Source organism: Diceros bicornis, chromosome 34 (genome assembly GCF_020826845.1).
Source record: "Diceros bicornis minor isolate mBicDic1 chromosome 34, mDicBic1.mat.cur, whole genome shotgun sequence".
Lineage (NCBI taxonomy): Eukaryota > Metazoa > Chordata > Mammalia > Perissodactyla > Rhinocerotidae > Diceros > Diceros bicornis.
The window spans coordinates 35,004,419-35,024,818 of NC_080773.1; the positions used below are offsets into that span (position 1 = coordinate 35,004,419).

The 20,400-nt window shown below is 44.9% G+C and overlaps 1 protein-coding gene and 1 long non-coding RNA gene across 15 annotated transcripts in view; one reads left to right on the forward strand and one right to left on the reverse strand.

Moving 5' to 3' along the window:
* Window positions 1-20,400, reverse strand: part of PEG3 (paternally expressed 3) — a 48,068-nt gene that overhangs the window by 23,312 nt on the left and 4,356 nt on the right. For 5 of the 14 annotated variants that reach the window (XM_058530359.1, XM_058530354.1, XM_058530363.1 and 2 more), the window contains exons 1-4: window positions 8,247-8,382; window positions 4,032-4,118; window positions 2,443-2,486; window positions 1,294-1,423 (exon numbers count right to left, since the gene is read on the reverse strand). The gene's annotated coding sequence lies outside the window, so the exon portion shown is untranslated. Of the gene's footprint in view, window positions 1-1,293; window positions 2,487-4,031; window positions 4,119-5,688; window positions 5,797-8,246; window positions 8,383-19,201; window positions 19,333-20,400 lie in introns of those variants that run through there. The other 9 variants (XM_058530362.1, XM_058530361.1, XM_058530360.1 and 6 more) reach the window with 7 other exon arrangements.
* LOC131397487 (uncharacterized) overlaps window positions 8,696-20,400 on the forward strand; it is a 45,064-nt gene continuing 33,359 nt past the window's right edge. Inside the window, exon 1 of the long non-coding RNA XR_009216770.1 lies at window positions 8,696-9,228. This is a non-coding gene — a long non-coding RNA (uncharacterized LOC131397487). The remainder of the gene's footprint in view (window positions 9,229-20,400) is intronic.

The following is a 20,400-nucleotide window of genomic DNA, read 5'->3' on the forward strand; positions in this document are numbered from 1 at the left end:
AATTTCTATCAAGACTATAAATAAGGAAAATCAGAAAAAATAAATGATTAACAAAAGATCCCTCCATTTCTTTTTGCGTTTTAATTTAGAATGTTATTTTCACAATCAGAAAAAAACAAACATAAAATTTGGAAGTACATTCAACTGCTGTATATCTTTCCTTTTCCTCTCTGCTTGTTAGTGCTCATCAGCACTCGGCCCCAGGACAGGGGCCCCGCTCACTCTCAGGCCACCCTGCAGTGCTCCTGTGGAGTCCTCCCCTCACTATCTGCACACTCCTCTCAAGCCAATGCACCCGACGGGGCTCCACACCCAGACCCTGCCCTCACTGACACCTGTCCCCTCTGTCTCACAGTTCAAACTGAATTCTGGCCACATGGCAAACCCATCACTTTTGTTTCCCGCCTTGGAGGCAGGCTCTCACACACCCCTCATTACTAACGCTTCAACATCTTCCTCTGCTCTCTCTGAAGCAGGAATCCTAGCGTGAGTCAAGTAGCAGCCCCGGGCAGGACTTTAAAAGGTTTGACCACGTTAGGAGGACAGGGACGAAGGGAGGGACACACAGGGACCAGGCCTGACTCGGGTCCTAGGGGCTAAGGGAGGCCACCAATTCCAAGGGGAGTGAAGGAGAGGAGAGAAATGATGGGAACTAGGAGTAAGTCTCATTCTCCACATTGGGCAAAGGGGCTTACGGGTTTCTAGCTGTTCTTCAACCTCCAAAGATCTGTTCTTAAACACACTACACATCTAAGCACGAAACACTGCGTGCACTATAAGCATTGTATGCAGAGTGAGTTTCATGCATGAGCTCGACTGTCAAAAACCACAGGACAGTGGGGCTGCCTGATGGACAACAGTGCTGCCACTGAGGTCTACGTGGCAGTATTTATGCCATTCTCTGAATATACAATAGCACTTTACTTCTATTTCATTAAAATCAGCAGAAAACAAAAGCACAAGTCTCACAATTAATGTAACTGAAACAAAGATAGATTCATCAAGCATTCCTGTCTCAAGTGGCGGGTCTTTGGCCTCAATCAAAGGATCAGTGAGTTGAGTGTTCAACTGAACTGGGAAGAACTCAAAGAACACATATCAGAAAGAAGAAACGTGGCTGGGCCGTGTAAGGAGAGAAAGAAATTCCGTGACCCCGCTGTTTGACCTCAGGCTCCCCATATCCCATCAGCTGCCAGAGAAGCTCCGTAACATCTGCTTCAACCCCACTACTTACTTACTTTGGTTCCTCAACACGATACACCTCGATTCAGCCCCCTCACTCGTTCTACCTACCTCATCAAAGGGGGCTGGAATTGGGAACTTTAAAGTCAGGAGCCGAGGAAGTTACTTTCTTCATTCCTCAGGGACAGCATGGTGTGCGGTCTCTTCTCTCTTCTCGTTTGCTCCATTCTCCTGTCTCTTTCTGCAGACCGACATTCTCTACTTCAGCATGCACATGGAGTAAAATGCTGTCCCAGCCCCAGTCCTACCTCACCTCCCAGGTTAAGCACCCAGCACCGACAGACCCATCACTCTGTGCCTCTGGTTCACCCAAACTCACCAAGTGTACAAATGCACACTACAGCTCAATTCCTTCTAGGGCAGTGGTCCTCAAACTTGGGGGTACCAGTCACTGGAGGCACTTATGAAAAATGCACCTGCCTTTCCAGGTGTGACAGCTTAGGAGGTTTGTGGTTCTCTAGAAAAGAGGCATCCCAACAAGCAGCCCAGGAACTGTACTTTGAGAACCACTCCTCTAGACTTAGGTGTCCAACCGGGTCCAATTAACTATGTACAGGAACATACGGACAATAGGGGGTGTTGGCCTAACAATTTCATACAGGAAGGAGTAAATGACCACTACCCCTACCACACCAGCCACAACCTCCACCCTCTGATCTGTTAGGTGGCTCCTCTCAGATCATCTCCACATCACCCTGGGCTTACCTCTATCACTTAAGCCTAGCACTTACCACACTCAGCAACATTTCCTTATTGTTGTCATTCTTGAGGGGTCTCCTCAAAAATTTCAAACGAGAGGAAACAGTCTCTAAGAGCTTATATGATCAGTCCTCAAATAGTTCAAGACAATAAAGCTACTACGAAGAGACAAAATGTCTTCTGAACCAGTATGACTTATATGACCATATTTTGATGTCAATCATTGGCTGATCAGATTTTTTTTAAAGTGGGGAGGGCATGAAAAGGCAGGCCACAAAGCATGATTCCATCTAACCATCAAGAGGAGAGAGAGCGAGCTACTCTGCTCAGACCTAATTTAAATGGAGATTGGGGCAGACGAGGGGCTGCAGATAGGGTGCTTCTGGTCTCCTGGTAACCCTAGCAAGAGCTGCACAGCAACCAGATGGTGGCACCAGGCGACCTTACAGGCCAGTGCTGTTAAAGCTCGTCCGCGTCCTCTTGTGCTGATTCCATACTCACCAAGCAACCTTCTCATTATGGTTTCCTTTCCCATGTAGGTCTGCCTACAGGGAGAGAACATGCTGATCATACACACTTTTGAGTATTTGGGTCCCTGCTGTAGTGATCTCCCACCATAAATGCATCAACCAAAATTGAAAGAACAAGAGCATCCTATTTCAGTCACACTATTTTCCAACATAAACTGATAAGTCAGTATGCCTCATATAAATCTCCTGAGCTTCATTAATGTGTATCTACCAACATAAGATGAGTCCTTAGGTGAAGTAAGGTTTCTGCGTCTCCAAAGGCTTGAGTACTAGACACTAGATACTTGGAGGATTCACTGAGGCCAGGAACAAACCAACTTATCCCCAAGGGCCCACTCGGCACAGCATGTCAGCCTTTCTCCAGGTGGTAATACACCATGAGCATAGTCACCTATCTTGGTGAGCACGTTTCCTCACTCTCCATTTAATTAGAGCTCTCATTCAGTAGACGCTGAGGTCAGGGATTATGTCACTCACTTCTAGACCCAAATTCTAACATAATCCGGTCCCAGATCAGGCATAGTATCAATGCTTGCTGACAGAATGAACAACCTTTGGCTGTTCTGCTCACTTCCCCACATAACGTGATTCACTGAGTCTGGTCTGAATCAGCCAGCAAGCCATGAACAAAGAGTACAAGCCCTACTGAGTCTCTCTCCTCAGTACTTCTCTCAAATCCATCCACTTCACTTATCCCCCTGCCGTAACCCTAATCCAAGCCACTATCTCTCCCACACCCACTGTTTCTACTCTCCCCTTCTGAACCCTGAAACAAGATGAAACTTTTAAAACACAAATGTGATTATCAAGTTACTTCCATGGTTAAAATACCTCAATGGCTTCCCAACGTACTTCAGATCAAGCCCAAATACTTACCATTGATTGCAAGGCCTTTCACACTGCAGCCCTGATTTACCCTTTTCCCACCTCAATCAAATGCTACTCCATTCTTTCTTTTGCTCTAAGCATCCTGGACTTCCAGCTCCTCTCTCTGGATCCCTCAGGAACGGCCCTGTCCCCTCTGCTTAAGACTACACTTCCATGACACATTATCATCCGCCATCCTTCATGGCTCAGCCTCAATGTCCCTGACTTTCTCAGGCAGGCCCCATGTAATCTCTCCCAGAGTAACTTAGCTGTCTATAGTGAATGTTCTCTTTCCAGCACATGAATCACACATTAATTTTTTCAATGTCTTTCATTACCCAATAGACTATGAGCTCCAGGAAAACACTTCCTCTCCCACTTGGGTTGCTGTTCACTAGATGAACTGATGAATTACTCATGCTTCTTTAATCACCCAATAAGAGAGAAAGAGCAGGCCTGAAGGATTAGCTGAGTATTGAGAAAAGAGTTAGGATGCTGAAAAAGGTGTCTTGAGACCAAGGAGAATTTCTGGCAAACAATCAATCCACCAGAAAAGTCGTACGTTCTCAGAGAGCAAAAACGGTGCTTGTGTGGAGGTATGGAACACGTGTACAATAGGAAAGCGTCAGGATGAGGAAGGATGTGCTCACTCCAAGGATGGGTGTGGCACTGTGAAAAGGGAATTCAGCTCACCTGGACCCAGCCACCTAGCGTTTGGACCTAGTCCCTCTTCCTCTTGCCAGTCGTCTCCAAGAAGAGTGGAAGCTCAAGAAGGCAGAGCTGGGGAAGGAAAAGAAAACACGAGACATCAAATTTACTTTGCAATGACTGGATTTTTCAGGCTGGAAATGACCCCAAAACAGCTGCATCTTTGTCTCCTACAGCAGCAGAGGTCAAATGAGACCACGAAGAACAGCTTTCGCTCCCAGGATGAAAGGGCCATGGGCACTGCCCCCTGAGGCACATGTTGTACCCTGGGCAGTAATCACAGCCTTTTTCCCAATGAGGTTCTGTCAATGGGTGTGCAAGTCAATCTCTGGTGTCTTAAAACCTTCTCTAACAAGCAGAGCAAAATAGTAAAGACGTGGGGCTTTGAATTAAGAAACCAATTCAAGAACCCCATTTCCTACTTACCAGCTATGCAGCACTGGCCATCCCCCTAAAGCTAAGAGACACGTGTTGCAAGTAAAAACTGGAGAAAAAAATGACTAAGAAGGTACTATTATTTACTGCTATCTATGTGCCACATACAGTTCTGAGCACCTTACTTTTATTGTCTGTGTTACTCCTCACCACACTATTAATTTTCTTGTTCTCATTTCACAGAAAAGCAGCAGAGGCTCAGAGAACTCAATCTCAGACCTCATGGCAAACTATTAAAGATCAACCTAACCTCACTTTGAGAAACAGTACTACATCTACTGACGTTTTCCAGAGACCACTTGGAGTAATGATATAGGTACCCCTTAAAAAAGTGAGCTGAAACTCCGGTTCTGCCATTTAACGGCCACTGATGCAGGGCCAGAAATTTAACTCTGCTGTAAGTTTTTAAGTAACATGAAGGGATTAGCTTATATTAGGACCTTAGTGCCGTTATCATCAGATAATAGTATCATTACTTAATCTTATGTAACATTTTAGAGATTATCAACATGCTGCAAGCGGACGACACTACGTACTTCAAGTCCCGCTGCGCCTCAGAGCATGCATTCAATCAAGTGGAGGCCCCTGGGGGAAGTACCGTCATGATTATGGCTCTGGTTTATGTTAATACTATCACTCACTGGCGAATGTACACTTCACTACATCTGTCCCACCACCCAGCTGGGAAGGAGGAATCCAGGGCGTCACTTTCCCTACTTCCAAAAAAAAAAAAAAAGAGACAGAGAGGTAGGGACTTAAAAGCTCCTTGGGTGGAACTACGTAGAAGTGGCCCCTCTGGGCTCCAGGGTGAATGTAAACAAATACGGTGAGACCGAGTTCAAACTCGGAAACTTGACGATCCCCTAGCGGACAGCGCCACAGGCGGCTCTGCGCAGGCGCAGCCCTCACCCTCCCCAAGGAGTAGGAAGCCCCGCCCAAGAGCAGGGCAGCCCCGCCCCTCTAAGCCCCGCCTCTACTTGCCTAGAGATCCTCCTCCCCTCCATCATTTCCCACGCCGCACCCCCTCACAACCATCTACAGCTCTGAATTCTCTATTCCACAGGCTTCAGGCCTTTTACTTTGCATAAACTCCCCACCAACCTCAGGGCCTCCAAACCCCAGATCTGATAGCCACAGCCTGCCTCCTCCGTTTCTCACTTAAGATCCCCCCTTTCCCCAAGTCTATTAAAATTCTTGAATTACAAACCCCACTTTTTCTGCAGACCCCCAGAACTGCACAGTTGAACCGTGTCCCCACATTCCCCGAAGACTTGGCTTTCGCGCCCCTTGGAGGAATCAGGGCACCAGTCGACACACGGCGCGGCCGCCAAGATGGCGCCGCTGCGGCAAGCGCGCGAGGCCGGCGAAATGGGCGCCTGCGTAGCACGCCAGCAGAGCTGGCTGGGCCAGGCTCACAGTCTCCCAGGACCCCAAAGCCCCTCAGCCCGCACCACACAGTCCCACTGTCACTCAACTTGGGGCATGCGCAGCAAGCCTCAGTCTCAGTCGCCTTTCCTTGGCCAGGACAGGTGGGCTGGACTCTGCAGCCCCCGTCAGTCACTCAGAACACACCAGCCCCTCCCTCAGGCCCGCCCCCTGCAGCTCCGTCATTCCGGATGGCGCCTGCGCAGGAAGCCTCAGTGGCCATCTACTGACCAACAAACATAGCACTAGCAAGGGCAGGCGTCTACAGTCCCATCAGTCACTCGAGACAAAGCAGCCCCTCCCACGGGCCTCTGTAGCTCCAGTCATTCAAGATAGCGCGCACGCAATAGGCTCCGGCTGCCACCTGTCGGCCAACAAACCCCATGCTAAAGTAGGCAGGGCTCTGCAGCCCCGCCCTTGGGCCCGCCCCCTGCAGTTCACCGTCAGTCAAGACGGCGCCTGCGCAGGAAGCCTCGGCTGCCACCTATCGGCCGACACAACACTAGAGTGGGCGGGGCTCTGCACCCCCTCGTCAGTCACTCAGGGCATGACAGCCCCTCCCTCGGACCAGCCCCCTCCAGCACCACCATCATTCAAGAGGATGCCTGCGCAGTAAGCTTCAGGGGCCACCCCCTAGACCAAGAGCGCTAGATAGGCAAGGGGTATGCAGTCCTCCGTTTGTCATTCAAAACAGAAAGCTCCTCCTTTGGGCCCGCCCCCTGCAGCTCCACTGTCATTCCTGATGGCGCCTGCGCAGTAAGCTTGGCTGCTACCCATCGGCGACTACACCGCCAGAGTGGGCGGAGCTCTGCAGCCCCCTCTTCCGTCATTCAAAACACGACAGCCCTCCCTCCGGCCCGCCCCCTGCAGCTCCCCTGTCATTCATGATGGCGCCTGCGCAGTAAGCCGCGGATGCCACCTACTGGCCAACATATACAGCGTCGGGGGGGCGGGGCTCTGCAGCACTTCTGTCCCCAGGATAGCCCGTGGCCCCACCCTCTCAGCCCTGCTGACAGGGCGCCTGCGCAACTCACCTCGGCTGCTCCCCGCCCCCAGCACCCCCAGCCAAAAGGTGAAGCCAGACACATGCCAGGGTGAAAACAGCCTCAGGAAGACGACGACAGTGGAAGAGGTGAGGATCTCAGCCCTCGGACCCAGCCAAGAAGAAACTGGGCACACTGACGGCCTGCAGCCCTGTCCCTCAGTACAACCAGCTCCATGACGGCAGCAGCCGCGGCAAATCTGGGCGCCACGGCAAACAGGGGCACAGCGCCTGCTTCACCAGACAAAAGATTCTCCAGGAGATAAAATATTATCCTGTTTTATCCAGGCTGATAAAACGGCGCGCTGTCACTAGCCGAGGCCCAATCTCAGAAATCAGAGTTCACGGTGGCACCATCACGGCAAGCTCTGCGACCAGGAAAGAAGGTGGGCGGTAGGCAGGACCCGCAGGCTTCAAGGGCCACTGCAGCCCTCGGCGCCGCCCGTTCGGCCAACCAGCCAAGACCACGCCTGCGCGGCAAACCTGGGCCACCCCAATCTAAGGTGGCGCGGAGGTAGGTGGGACTCGACCCGACGGTCAGCGCCCAAAGTGACCCGCAGATCCGACAGACCTTGGCCCCGCCCCAACACACAGCCAACCAATCAGGACAGCGCCTGCACAGCAGCCCTTAGCACCCACACCAAAGATGGCGCTGGGGTGGGCGGGGCTCCCAGTCCGTCACCGCCCAGAGAAAATGCCCGCAGGCATGACAGGCCTCAGCCCCGCCCCCTGCAGCCCCTGGCCCCTCCCACCGCCCCTGCGGCAAACAAGCCCCGCCCCCAAGGAAGCGCGTGGATGCGGGGGGCGGCCCTGGACCCGGCCAATCGGAGACCCCGAGGGATGGAGCCAGAGCTCTGCAGCCCCCAGACCCAGGCGAGGAAAGCGGGGGCGCCCGCGACTACGCTGGCCCGCGCGTTAGGGACAGGCCACTCCTCCCACCACTTCGCCGCCGCCCACCCGAGCGGGCCCACCGTGACAGGAGTCCGCGGCAGTGCCGCCCTCGGCCCAGGGCTGCCGCCGCGGCCGTCCATCCCTGTTCCCCACCTCCACCCAGGACAGAGGGCGCGGGAGCCCCCAGACCCACGGCCCCTCAGCGGGGCGGCCCGCCCCCGAGACCCCGGCCAGCCGCGCAAGATGGCGCCGCTGCGGCAAGCGCGGCAGCCCCCGTCGGCCCTCTGGGGACCCCCGCTCGGCCGCCCGAGGGCCGGACCTGCGGCATGTGACCGCCGTGCCGCCGGACACACAGTCCGGCACACCGTCGAGGTGCGGAGGTGCGAGGCCGGGGCGGTCGCACTCACCTCACCGCACCGCCCGACGGCGCCCGACGGCTCCGCCCAGCGCTGCCTGCGCGCCGTCTAGCGCGCCCACACGGCCCCAGGCGCCCAGCGGCGCCACCAGCCAAGGGCGGACATGCCCTCCGCCCCTCTCCGACCTCGTCCTCCCGCAGCTCCCGGGCTTCTGCGCCGAGCCTCTGCCCGCGACTCCTTGTCAGCCTCTCCGCAGAGGCGGGGCTCCGGCGCGGACCAATCAGCGGGCGTTCTGACCGCCCCGGGCCCCTCGCCACGCCCCCAGGCCCTGCCAATCAGGCCACGGTTGCCGTGGCCACGGCTTGGCGCGAAAGCAGAAGGTTGACGTCAACTGAGCCGAGGCGAGGGGCCCCGAAGAGGGGTCTGGAAAAAGGGGGGGGGGGTGAGTGGGTGTGTGCGACCCCCAAACAAAGAAAGGGGGGTGACGCGGAGAAAGGCCCACTAATGACACCGAAACGCAAAACCGCCGAAGAAGAAAACATACATTTGTCTAAAAAAATGCAAATCCGGCGGGCAAAAACATATGTCGAAGTCTAAAGACAAACGAGAAAGTGGGAGACGAGACTTTCTGCCTGGGACACATGAAAGGCACGGGGCTAACTTCCTTAATAAACGAAGAGCTCTTAAAGACCAAACCAAGCCAGAAAAAAGGGGCGGAAGGGAAGGAAACGGGCGATTCACAGGAAAATACAAATGGCTGAGACCTACGGAGAAAAATCACGACCTGACTCAACGGAGCGCAAGACGGGGAGCCCGGGCAAGCGCGGGATGGACGTTCTGCACGAGTGGGGTCGCCGTCCAGCAGACCCATGCAAGCGCGCTGCAGGCGGTGGCACAGAGCGGGACCGCGAGCGACAGGAGCGGACGGGGGTGACTAACTCACGGGCTAGCGCCGTCTGGGGCTAAGACAGACCACGACTCGGTAACAGAGTTAGCGAAATGCACGAGGTGCTGAAGGGGTAGAAATGAACTGGTAAGTGTTTTCGTTTGCTTGTTAAGGATGAACACATTTGCAGGTAAAACTTCTGGAAAAGTATACAAGAAATTGTTAACTGGCTACCTCTATGGAAAACGAATGAGGGGAAGGAGGATAAAGGAAGGATTTTTCCCTTCTCCAATCCATACTGTTTTAATCTCCTTGATAGAAATATGTATTTCTTTTCTAGTAGTAAAATCAATGAATTATAAAAAGCTCATTAATGTACCCTCCCCTTTGATCCAACTATTCCACTCTCAAGGAACTAAAGCAAAGGAAATAAGCAGAGATGTACAAGAGATTACATGCAAGCATATTCATGGAGCTTCATTTTTATTAGAAAAATGTACTCCGCAGAAGAATTAAATTGTATTCTGGTAAATCCATACATTGCAATTTTATGTGGCCAATGAAAATGTATGATTTTTAACTTTAAAGGAAAAAATTCATAAGATACATAAAGTCAATTACAAAAATCAGGTTACCTAAAAGCACATAAAATATGATACCCAAAATTAAATTTTATATTTATACTTAGTAAGTATAAATCAGTGGTTGCTTGCTACATTAAGAAGCTACCTGCTTGGGGTGGGAGATGTCTAAACTCCCCAAGTCTTCAACACCCACTTCTCACCCAGCAGGGCCACGTAAACATAGTATCTGAACGAAAACATTGTGTTTGCTATGCATCTTCAGAACATATTCTCCAGCAGCCTCTATAGAAATTCTAGGGGTACCAGTTAAAGTGAATGTGGTACCACCCCTAGGTCAGAGGTTTTCAAACCTGGCTATGGGTTCCGATCAGCTGGGGAGGGTTCAACACTAGATGCCCAGGGTCCCACAGACCTGTGTTTATTTTGGAGCTCCTCAGGTGATCTTAATGTCTCGTTATGGTTTTGGAGGTGATTTGAACACATTCTATGGACCCCATCCCTGCTCTCCTTCTCAATTCTCTATCTGCAATACTTAAGTGTCTCTCTGGATCCTGGATCATTCATTCCCATCAGATACCACATGCTCTCAGAGCTCCTCCAGCTAGTACTCCTTTTCTCAGCACTCCCTCCCCCCACCAAAAAAAAAAAACCCTCTTGACTGAGTGGTCTTCTGTCACTGACTCAATGACCTACCACACATTCTCTCCCTCTACTATGCCATACAGGCTTCCATCCCTTCCACGCCCCTAAAACTGCTTGGAAATTTAAGCAATGCCCTCTGCAGCTAGGGAACCTGTTCTGAATCTCACTTGATCTTTCAGTAACATTCAACATCTTCATTAAAACAAACAAACAAACAATGATAACAAAAACTCACGCTATCTCATTTCTGGGAACACTACACTGCCCTGGTTTTCCCCCCACGTCAATGGCCTCTTCTCCTTCATCTTAGGTGGGTTCTGCTCTGTTCAACCTCTAAATGCTCAGAACTCAGTCACTAAACTTCTCCATCAGCATCCACTCCCTCGGTGGCGGTCTCACCTAGTAGCATGGTTTGAATACCACCTACACACCAATGGCTCCCAAATTTAAATCCTCTGTCACAGAACTTGCCACAGAAGCCCAGTCTCATATAGCCAACTGTCTGCTTAGCAGCTAAGTGCTGCACCTGGATGTTTAATAGGCAACTCAAAGCATTTACAAGTATTAATTTCCCTTTTCCCCATTTCTATAAACAGCAGCAGTTGCAGTAGCCAAAAATCTCACAATTTTTCTCGATTCCTCTTTTCCTTACCACCAATATCCAATTCACTAGCAAGTCCTGCTGATTCTACATCCAAGACACATCCCAAATTTGTCCCTTAAGTTCCCTCTGCAGGGTATTCTAGTCACTACCACTGCCCCTAGATATTAGCCTACTTACTTGGCCACCTGTTTCCACTCCAAACTCCTCCCTCCAACACTCTCTACACAGCACCCAGAGTGATCTTCTTTAAAGGCAAATGTTGCAGCTTGAATTACCCGTCCTCTACCCAGTTATGCTTAAATATAAGTCTAAAATCCGTACCATAAACAAGGTTAAAAGAAAAGCCATCAATAGCTTTTGTCATAGAAGTGTGTTAAATACTGGTGCTGTAAAATTTAACAATCTCTTCCTTCAGATTTATGCTTTTTATACCTTAAGAAATCCCTCCCCACGCTGAAGTCACAAAGATATTCTAATAGCCTTAAATTTTATTTCCTTTATGTTTACGTTCGTATATGTTCTGTGGGAGGGATCTCATTTTTCTCTTGACATATGTTTCTATATATGAGTGGGCCTGTTCCTCAATTCTCTAGTCTGTCCCACTGGCCCATGTGTCTGTCTCTGTGTGTTAACATAGCATAGTAACTATTACAGCTTTACAACAGCTTGATATCTGAAAGGGCAGCTGCCCTGCCTTGTTTTTCAAAAGTGTCTTTGGCTATTCTTAGCCCTCTATCTTCAAAAGACTTTTAGAATTAGCTTGTCAAGTTTGATGAAATATCCTACAGGGATTTTGACTGACATTTTACAAATTCATAGAGCAATTTAGAGAAAACTGAAAACATTGTTTCAAGGCCTCCCATCTTTGACAATGGTCTATGCCACCCATTTATTCATGCCTTCTACAGCCATCATATGTATATTGTAATTTTTTTTTCCTATAAAGATCCTATTTGACTTTAGGGGGTCTTTTTTCCTATTACGTATCTAGGTAGTTATTCTTGGGTTACAACAGTGGTACAGCTTTTTTTTTTTTTTTTTAATAACTTCAGATTTACAGAAAAGTTGCAAAGATAGCGAAAGATTCCTTACCCAGTTTCCCCTGACGTTAGTTAACATCTAACATAACCTTAGTACATTGTCAGAATAAGAAATTAACGTTAATACAAAACTATTAAACTACAGACTTTATTTGGATTTCACCTGTTTTTCCATAAATGTCTTCCTTTCTGTCCCAGGATCCCATCCAGGACACCACATTACATTCAGTTGTTACGTCTCCTGAGGCAACTCAGGGCTGTGACAGCTTCTCAGTATTCCTTGCTTTTCGTAACTTGAGCAGTTTTGAGGAGTACCAGTCAGGTATTTTGTAGAATGTCTCTCAATTTGAGTTTGTCTAATATTTTCTCATGATTTATCTTGGGTTATGAGTTCTTGAGAATTATCTATTATTGCTTTTTGCGTGTTGATTTTGTATCCAGTGAACTTGCTGACCTCACTTGTTAGTTCTAATAAGTTTCTCTATTAGACAAAAAGATTTTCCTGGATTTTTGTTTAATGTTAACATCTTGATTAACGACAATTTTTTACACTGATTGACAATCATACCTCATTTCATTATCATAATGCATTGGATAAGACCTTGGGCTGATATGTAATAAGTCTTGTTCTAGACCTGAAAAGGGGATACTTCCTATCTGTCCTCATCAAGTAAAAATGCTCACAACAAGCTTTTTGTAGAGCCTCTTTATTAGGGGTTAAGGCAATTCCTTTAAGTTCTAGTTTTCTAAAAATTTTCTCATGAATAAGACTAATTTTATATAATGACTTTTCTACATCTTTTGGGAAGGTTATACTTTAGTATTTTGTATAATGTGTTAACGTGGAGAAGGCAAATTTTCTGATGCTGAAACATGCTGGCATTCCTAAGCTCTCCTGGATCATGATTACGAGGGTCTGACTTATACACACACGCAGCTGGATACAACTGGGTTATATTTTACTTTTTTTTTTTTTTTTGCATCTAAGCTCTTTATTATACTATCCTTGTCTGGTTTTGGTATCAAGGTTATACTAGCCTTATAAAATGACTTGCTGCCTATATTCTCCACAACAGTTTATATAAAAATAGAGATTCTCTGCTTTTTCAAAGTTTACTATAACTCACTGTAAAATTATCTAAATCTGATGTCTTTTGCATGGAATATTTTAGACTTAGTTTCCTTAGTTTTGGACTTATATTGAAGGTTTGAGTCAACTTTGGTCATTTATACTTTCCAAGAAAATTGTCCATTTCACTTAAATTTATTACCATATAATTATTCACAGTATTCTTTTGATTTTTAATTTCTTCTTCATTGGTAATTACGTCCCTTTTTCTATTACCATTATCATTTCATCTATTGTTTTCTTCATCAGTTTTGCTGAAGATTTGACAATTTTTTGTCTTTTAAAGTGACTTTTGGTTTTTTGACCATATTTTTTCTTCTTTTCCATTTAATTAATCTCTGTTCTTTATCATTTCCTTCCTTCTACTTACTTGGGTTTCTTTTCCTCGAGTCTTGACTTGCATATTTAACTCCTTTACTTTTAATTTTTCTTAATTTTTAACAGAATCATTTAAGGCTACAACTTTCCCTGCAAGTACCACTTGAACCTCATTCCATATATTTCATTGTTGTCCAGTACTGTATATATTGTTTCCATTAGATTTCCTCTTAGTGACATAAAGTAACGTGTTTAGGTTTTCAGGTTCTTTAAAAATCTTTTGATTATAGACTTCTAATTTAACTGCACTAAAGCCAAATGATATGGCCTGTACGCTATTATTTGATATTTGTTAAAACTTCCTTTGTGATCTTAGGATATAATCAATTTTTAATTGTTTAATGTGTTAGAAAAGAATGCACATTTTCTAATTGTTAGGTACCAATTGCTATGTATGTTCACAAGATCAAGCTTATTAATTGTGTGGTTACATTTTCAGTATCCTTACTAATTTTCTGTCTGCTTGATGTATCAGTTCTAAATAGTTATAATAAAATCTCCCATTATGCCTATGGTTTTATCCATTGCTCCTGGTCATTCTTTTAGCTTTTGCTTTGTATATTTCAAGGCCATGTTTTTAGGTAAAGAGAAGTCCATGATTTCCTCTGTTAAGCTGGATATCAAAGAAATTAATCTGGTCATCTATTTGTAGCAGGGAGTTAATCTGTTTGCATTTTTAATTTCAGATATATCTGCTTATTGAATATGCCTTTTCCTTTGCTTCATATTTTCTCCTTTCTTGCCTTCTACTGAGTTAGTTCTTTTTATTCTTTTTTCCCTTTGCTATTTTGAATTGTATTTCAGTTACTTTATTGTCTATCTTTAAATTCCTAATTTATACACAGTACATACTTTTTTAACAGAGTATAAAATAATAAAGGATCCTGGCATACCTTAGCAATTCATTGAATTTGCTATTCCCACCTTCCTGGTTATTGTCTAGAATTTTAGCTATACCTTTTTTAAACAAACCAAAAACCATCTTTACAATCAATGATTAATTATATTTACTGACATTTTCAGAATTTTTTCACTCATTCTTGTTTCTTGAATTTCATTCCTTCCCTCTAGGTTCACTATTTTTCTCTCATTGTAATAATTCCTTAAATAAGTCTTTTAGTTGGTGTATAAGGTAGTCTACCTATTTGTATTTCTAAAAATCGCTTTAAAAGACATTTTTGGATGACAGTTTTTCTAGGTATGGAATTCTAAGGTGACCCTTATCTTCTCTCCTTATTTTGAAGATATTATTCTATTGTCTAACACCTAACGTTGCTGACAAGGTCTGCTGTCAACCTAAATGTTCCTAATAACATTGGTTTGTCCCTCTGTAGCTTTTAGGATAGGTGTTATGTACAGATTTATTTTTGTTTATCCTGCTCAGGACTGTGTGACCGATGAAGGTCTTTCTTCCATTCTGAGAATTCTTGGCCAGTATGTCTTGGCCAATAGAGCTTTTCTGCCATTTCAACTCTATTCTCTTCTTCTCAACTTATTAGAGTATACTGACCCTTCTTAATCTATCCTCAATTTATCTTCACTTCTTGATTTTTCGCATTCTTTTCTAGGTTGCTTTATGAGTAATTATTCTTTTTTTTTTTTTTTTGTGAGGCAGATCGGCCCTGAGCTAACATCTGCCAATCCTCCTCTTTTTGCTGAGGAAGACTGGCCCTGGGCTAACATCCATGCCCATCTTCCTCCACTTTATATGGGACGCCGCCACAGCATGGCTTGACAAGCAGTGCATTGGTGTGCGCCCGGGATCCAAACTGGTGAACCCTGGGCTGCCGCAGCGGAGCACATGCACTTAACCGCTTGCACCACTGGGCCAGCCCCAGAGTAATTCTTAACTGCATCCTATATAGTGTTTCCTTTGATGTGTTTTACAATGGCTATATTTTTTTCATGTCTAAGATTTTTAATTGGTACTTTTTTATATCCACCTTTCTCAAATGGATGAACACTTTATGAATACTCTTATATTCCAAGAATCTTAAAAAGTTACATTACAACTGTCTGATTTAAATTGCTTTTTGTCAGGAGTGAATTCATGTCCTGACTGTTGATTTTGCTGTCTTGCTTACCATAAGTTTTCCTAAGTTTAACTCAGTGCTCTGCAATTTTAGTTTCTAAGTGTTTCTCCTATGGGATATCTTTTTCCCCTCCTCTCTGAACTTCTCTTCCCTCCACATCTAGCATTTTTTTTTTTTTTTTGGTTGTCTCTGCCTTGCCCCTGAGAAATTCAGTCCTGAAACAAGTCTTATATTGTCAACTGGGGGCTCCGTGCCATGTGATAAAGGGGTGTATTAGTCACTGAGCAAGATTTAAGCTTAGATTGGGTCCTCTCTGCATGGCAATGTTTTTACCTCCTGCCACCGCTCATAATATAAGCTGGAGCCCTGAGTAACCATCACTGGTTTTTTCAGTCTCATTTCATGTCAGGAGAATCCCACCCTCCCTCTGTTTGACACAGTGGGCCTGGGGCCTCACTATGCATGGGATGCTTCTGGACTTCGTTACTCCACAGCAGTCAAACTGTTAACTACCTCTGCTGATTTCAAGATAAGAAGTCCAGCTGGTTCATGTCTTCAACCCCACATATCCTCGTGTTTTTCTGTTCAGTTTTTGATCCACAAAGATGACATAAATATCTGTATCATTAGAAGTTTATATTAAAAAGAGGGTGAAGTATAAATGCAAAAACTCACAGCACCATCTCAATCAAAAATATTATCTTCTAGGGGCCCGTCCGGTGGCGTAGTGGTCAAGTTCGCCTGCTCTGCTTCAGCAGCCCGGGGTTCACCGGTTCGGGTCCCAGGCACGGACCTACACACTGGGTATCAAGCCATGCTGTGGCAGGCATCCCACATATAAAGTGGAGGAAGATGGGCACAGATGTTAGCCCAGGGCCAATCTTCCTCAGCAAAAGGAGGAGGATTGGCAACAGATGTTAGCTCAGGGCTAATCTTCCTCACACAAAAAAAATATATACATATAGATATATATAATCTTCTAAATCATCTACAGCAGTTCTCACTTCTTTCCCAAGTGTACAATGGAGTTCTCCTGAGGCTCTATGACATGTGATATCATGACAGACTGAATGCTAAAGCAGATGAGAATCTAGATGTTTTCATTTGAGCTAGATGTTAGAGTGATTTGCAAAGATGTAAACAACACCACTCTTCTCAGTAATCCTTTGTTTTGGAATTAAGTCATTTTTCATTAAAAAAATGTTGCTTACATTAACATGTAATAGATTTACTACTGTTACTTTAAAATGAATTAATACACATTTAAAACTTCGTTGTAATTTCTAAAACTGTATTGATAGGTATAATTCACATACACAATTTCTTTGGACTCCCCAACCATTTTCAAGAGTGTAAATAAGTCCTGAGACCAACAAGTTTGAGAACCTCTGATCTACAATAAATCTGTCATAGATTGGGCTATCTGGGTATTATTACCCCACGAATTAGCACAGAGCTTCATACATAGAAGTCTCTAAGTAAATGCCTATTCATCCATTCTTTCAACAAATAGTTGAGTGCCTGCTATACAGAAGACCCACTGCTAGGCCAGGTTCATGGTTCATTGCGAATGGAATTGAAATGGCCCCAGCCCTAATTAATTTATTTGATAAATATGTCTTCGAGCTCCAGTCTAGCTGGGATGATACATACAATAAGTAAGTTAACAAAACAAACCTTTAAAAACTGTGGTGAGGGCTCTGAAGAAACAAACCAGGATGCTGAAGTGAGGAGGGGGTGTGTGTGGTGGTCACATAGAATAGTCAGAGAAGGCTTCTCTGAGGAAGAGAAGCTAAGACTGAATTGTGCGAAAGAGCCAGCCCTGGGAAGAGCAAGGGGAAGAACATTCTAGACAGACAAAATAGCAAGATACAAAGACCATAAAGGAAAAAAATGGAAAAGATACTAGAATGGCTGGAGCATAGCAAGAATGGGGTCAAGGGGCATAAAATGAGGTTGTACAGGTATGCAAGAGCCAGCACTTCAGGAACTGTAAGCCAAGATAAAGATCTTGAATTTTGTCCTCAGTGTGATGGGGAGCCATTAAGGACTTTTAATTAAGGTCTGACATAATCCATCATAAGATGACACATGCTGCTGAGTGGAGAACTGGGGGGTCTAGAGATAGGTAAGAGAGGCAGCAGGAAGACCACTTAGGAGGCAGCCATCAAGGCAAAGGACAACAGTGCTCTGAAGTAGCACCGTGGCAGTGGGGACAGGGGAAGTGAACAAATACAAGATGTATTTTGAAGACAAAATAGACAAATCTTGCTGATAATTTGTCTATCTGTGGTAAAGAATAGGTATCAGAAATGATGCCTCCATTTCTAGTTTGGGCAACTGGGTAGATGGAAGCGTTATCAGGTGAGTCTTCGAGTCACAGGTTTGCGCAGGGGAAGAACACAACACCACGAGCTCTCTTGTGGATAGGCCACATCTGAAATGCTTATACTCAGGCAAGTGGAGACGCTGGGGAGGGATTCTGCAGAGGTCTCTGCTAGAGCTCTCACTCTAGAAGGCCTCCGCACAGAGCCGGTTTGTTGCATGAACAGTCAGGTTAAAATAAACACTACTTTACAAAAAAAAAAAAAAAAAAAGAAACCAGTTCTTCAGTGTTTAGGACTCTTGTGTATACATTCAGTGCTGGATAGGTAAATATCTTAGTATACAAATTTGTATATAGTTCCTCAATAATGCAAATCTAACCAATTTTTCTTAAGGGTAAACTTAACCTTTAATTTTTTAACCATCTCAAGGAACTTCAGGAAAACAGAAAATCAAACACTCATATTAAAGGCAACCAACTCTTTCACAAAAACTTCTCCAAAATTCAAATACTAAAAGAACAGCTCCCCAAAGCAATTAATTACATATAAGATTAAAGATGGGCAAAGGACAACCCTATCACAAATCAGATGTTATAAAAGGAAAATATGTCAAGTCTGGCAGACCGTGTTAAGGTTCAGAACTATAAGAGTTCCTGTATGCCAGGAAGGCTCACCTACCCAATGTTCTGCTCACATGTCCCTGCCCAAGAGGGCACTGGGCACCTTCTCTCACAGGAAGCAAAAACATCCAGAAGTTATCACATGCTAATCAAAATACTCATTTAGAAAATGCAGGGTTATTCCCATACATCTTTCTCAAACTGCAAAAGTTTACCAGCCAGAAAGCTCTAATCCTGAACTGGCAAAATGGTAGATGCTCATTTATTCAATCATTCAATAAACAGGTATTGAGGATTAACTAGATCCACACACTAGGGATACAATGAAAAAGAAAGGAGATGCAGTCTCTGCCTTCATGGGGCATATAGTCCGAGGATGAAGCCAAACAAATAACCACACAAGTACTCTGAGTGACAAGCAGTAAATGTGATGAAGATACCCTCGACCATACACATATACAGTGAGAGAGTCTGACCTGGGCCAGGGGCTGAAGAAGGACATTCTATGCCTTATTAGCAGTGTGTACAAAGGTTAGGCGGCAGAAAGGAATATGGAGAGCTGTGGAGCTGGAATACAGACTAGCATACGACAAAGCCTGGAGAGAGAAGTCAGACCTTGCAGGGCTCTGTAGGCTATTTAAAGACTAGAGATCCCTCACAATCACAACCTCTAGCACGCTACAAGAATTCCTCTTAGGGGTGACCAGCGCTCAAATCTCCCCCAAGTCTCCTGAAAAATGGCATGATTTCCACACATACTCACATGTTGACACCTCAGGACGTGACTAGAACAATATGGAGGTGATTTGGCTTCCACAATGCAGATCGTCAGGCCAAGAAAGATCATGCATTCTTGTCTGGTTGGTTTTGCCAAAGGCCCACCACAAGATAAATCTAAAGAAAACAGGAAAAAGACAATCACTGAGATAGAAGTAAAACATGAATGAGAAAGCAGAAAAACAGCTGGAGATAAGAAATACAGATTTTATAAATTCCATCTATTACATATAATAGAAAATTTTATAGCCATAAAAAAGAATGAGAAATATCTCATGATCTCCAAGACACACTGTCAAGTGAAAAGCCAAGGTGCTGAACACTGAACACAGTATGCTTCATTTGTTAAATAAAAAGGGAAACATACATATATACACATTTGCTTCTACATGCATGGAATAACTTTGGAAAGCTTATTCACAAAACCAGTGACACTGGTTATCTATAGGGAAGGAAACTTGGTGGCTGGGAGATGAGATGTGGGAAGGATATTTTCACTTCTTCGTTTTGAATTTTTAACCACACAAATATGTTACCTATTAAAAGTTAAAGCAAACGTGTTAATATTAAATAAGATTTAGATGAATACATATGAAAATTTTAATGAAAAGGAACATTTTCAAGGAAAATACAAATTTCCAAAACCGACTACCAGAGGAATAGGAAAATAAAATTAGCAAACATCTTCTTACACAGAGTTCCTATGTTAGAGTCTCCAGTATATTTTAATAACCTAGCACAGGGATTTTCAACCCCACAAGCTCCATGAGAGTAAAAATGAATGTTTATTGAGCACTTCCTGTGTGCTAGATACTGCATCAAGCATTACATGTATTTGCAGCTCATCCTTACAATACCTCTGAGAAAGGTGTCCTCATCACCTGTTGGACATATAAGGGTTAGGGTTAGGGTTAGGGTTAGCTTGCATATCTAGTAAATGACTCCAGAGGTCAGACTCTTCAACCACTGTGCTATATAATTCCATGCTAACAAAATGGAAAACTTTAGAAATGCATCATTTTCTAGGGGAGCAGAATTTCCTTGAAATCTCAGTTTGACTGAAAGTGTGCTTCAAATGCCCAAGGAACAAATTATTCTTAGGCTGCACAAATTGTTCCAGGGCATTAAAAAAGACAGAAGGCTTGCCAATTCATTTAACTAAATTAGAATACTAGCTTTCAAGAA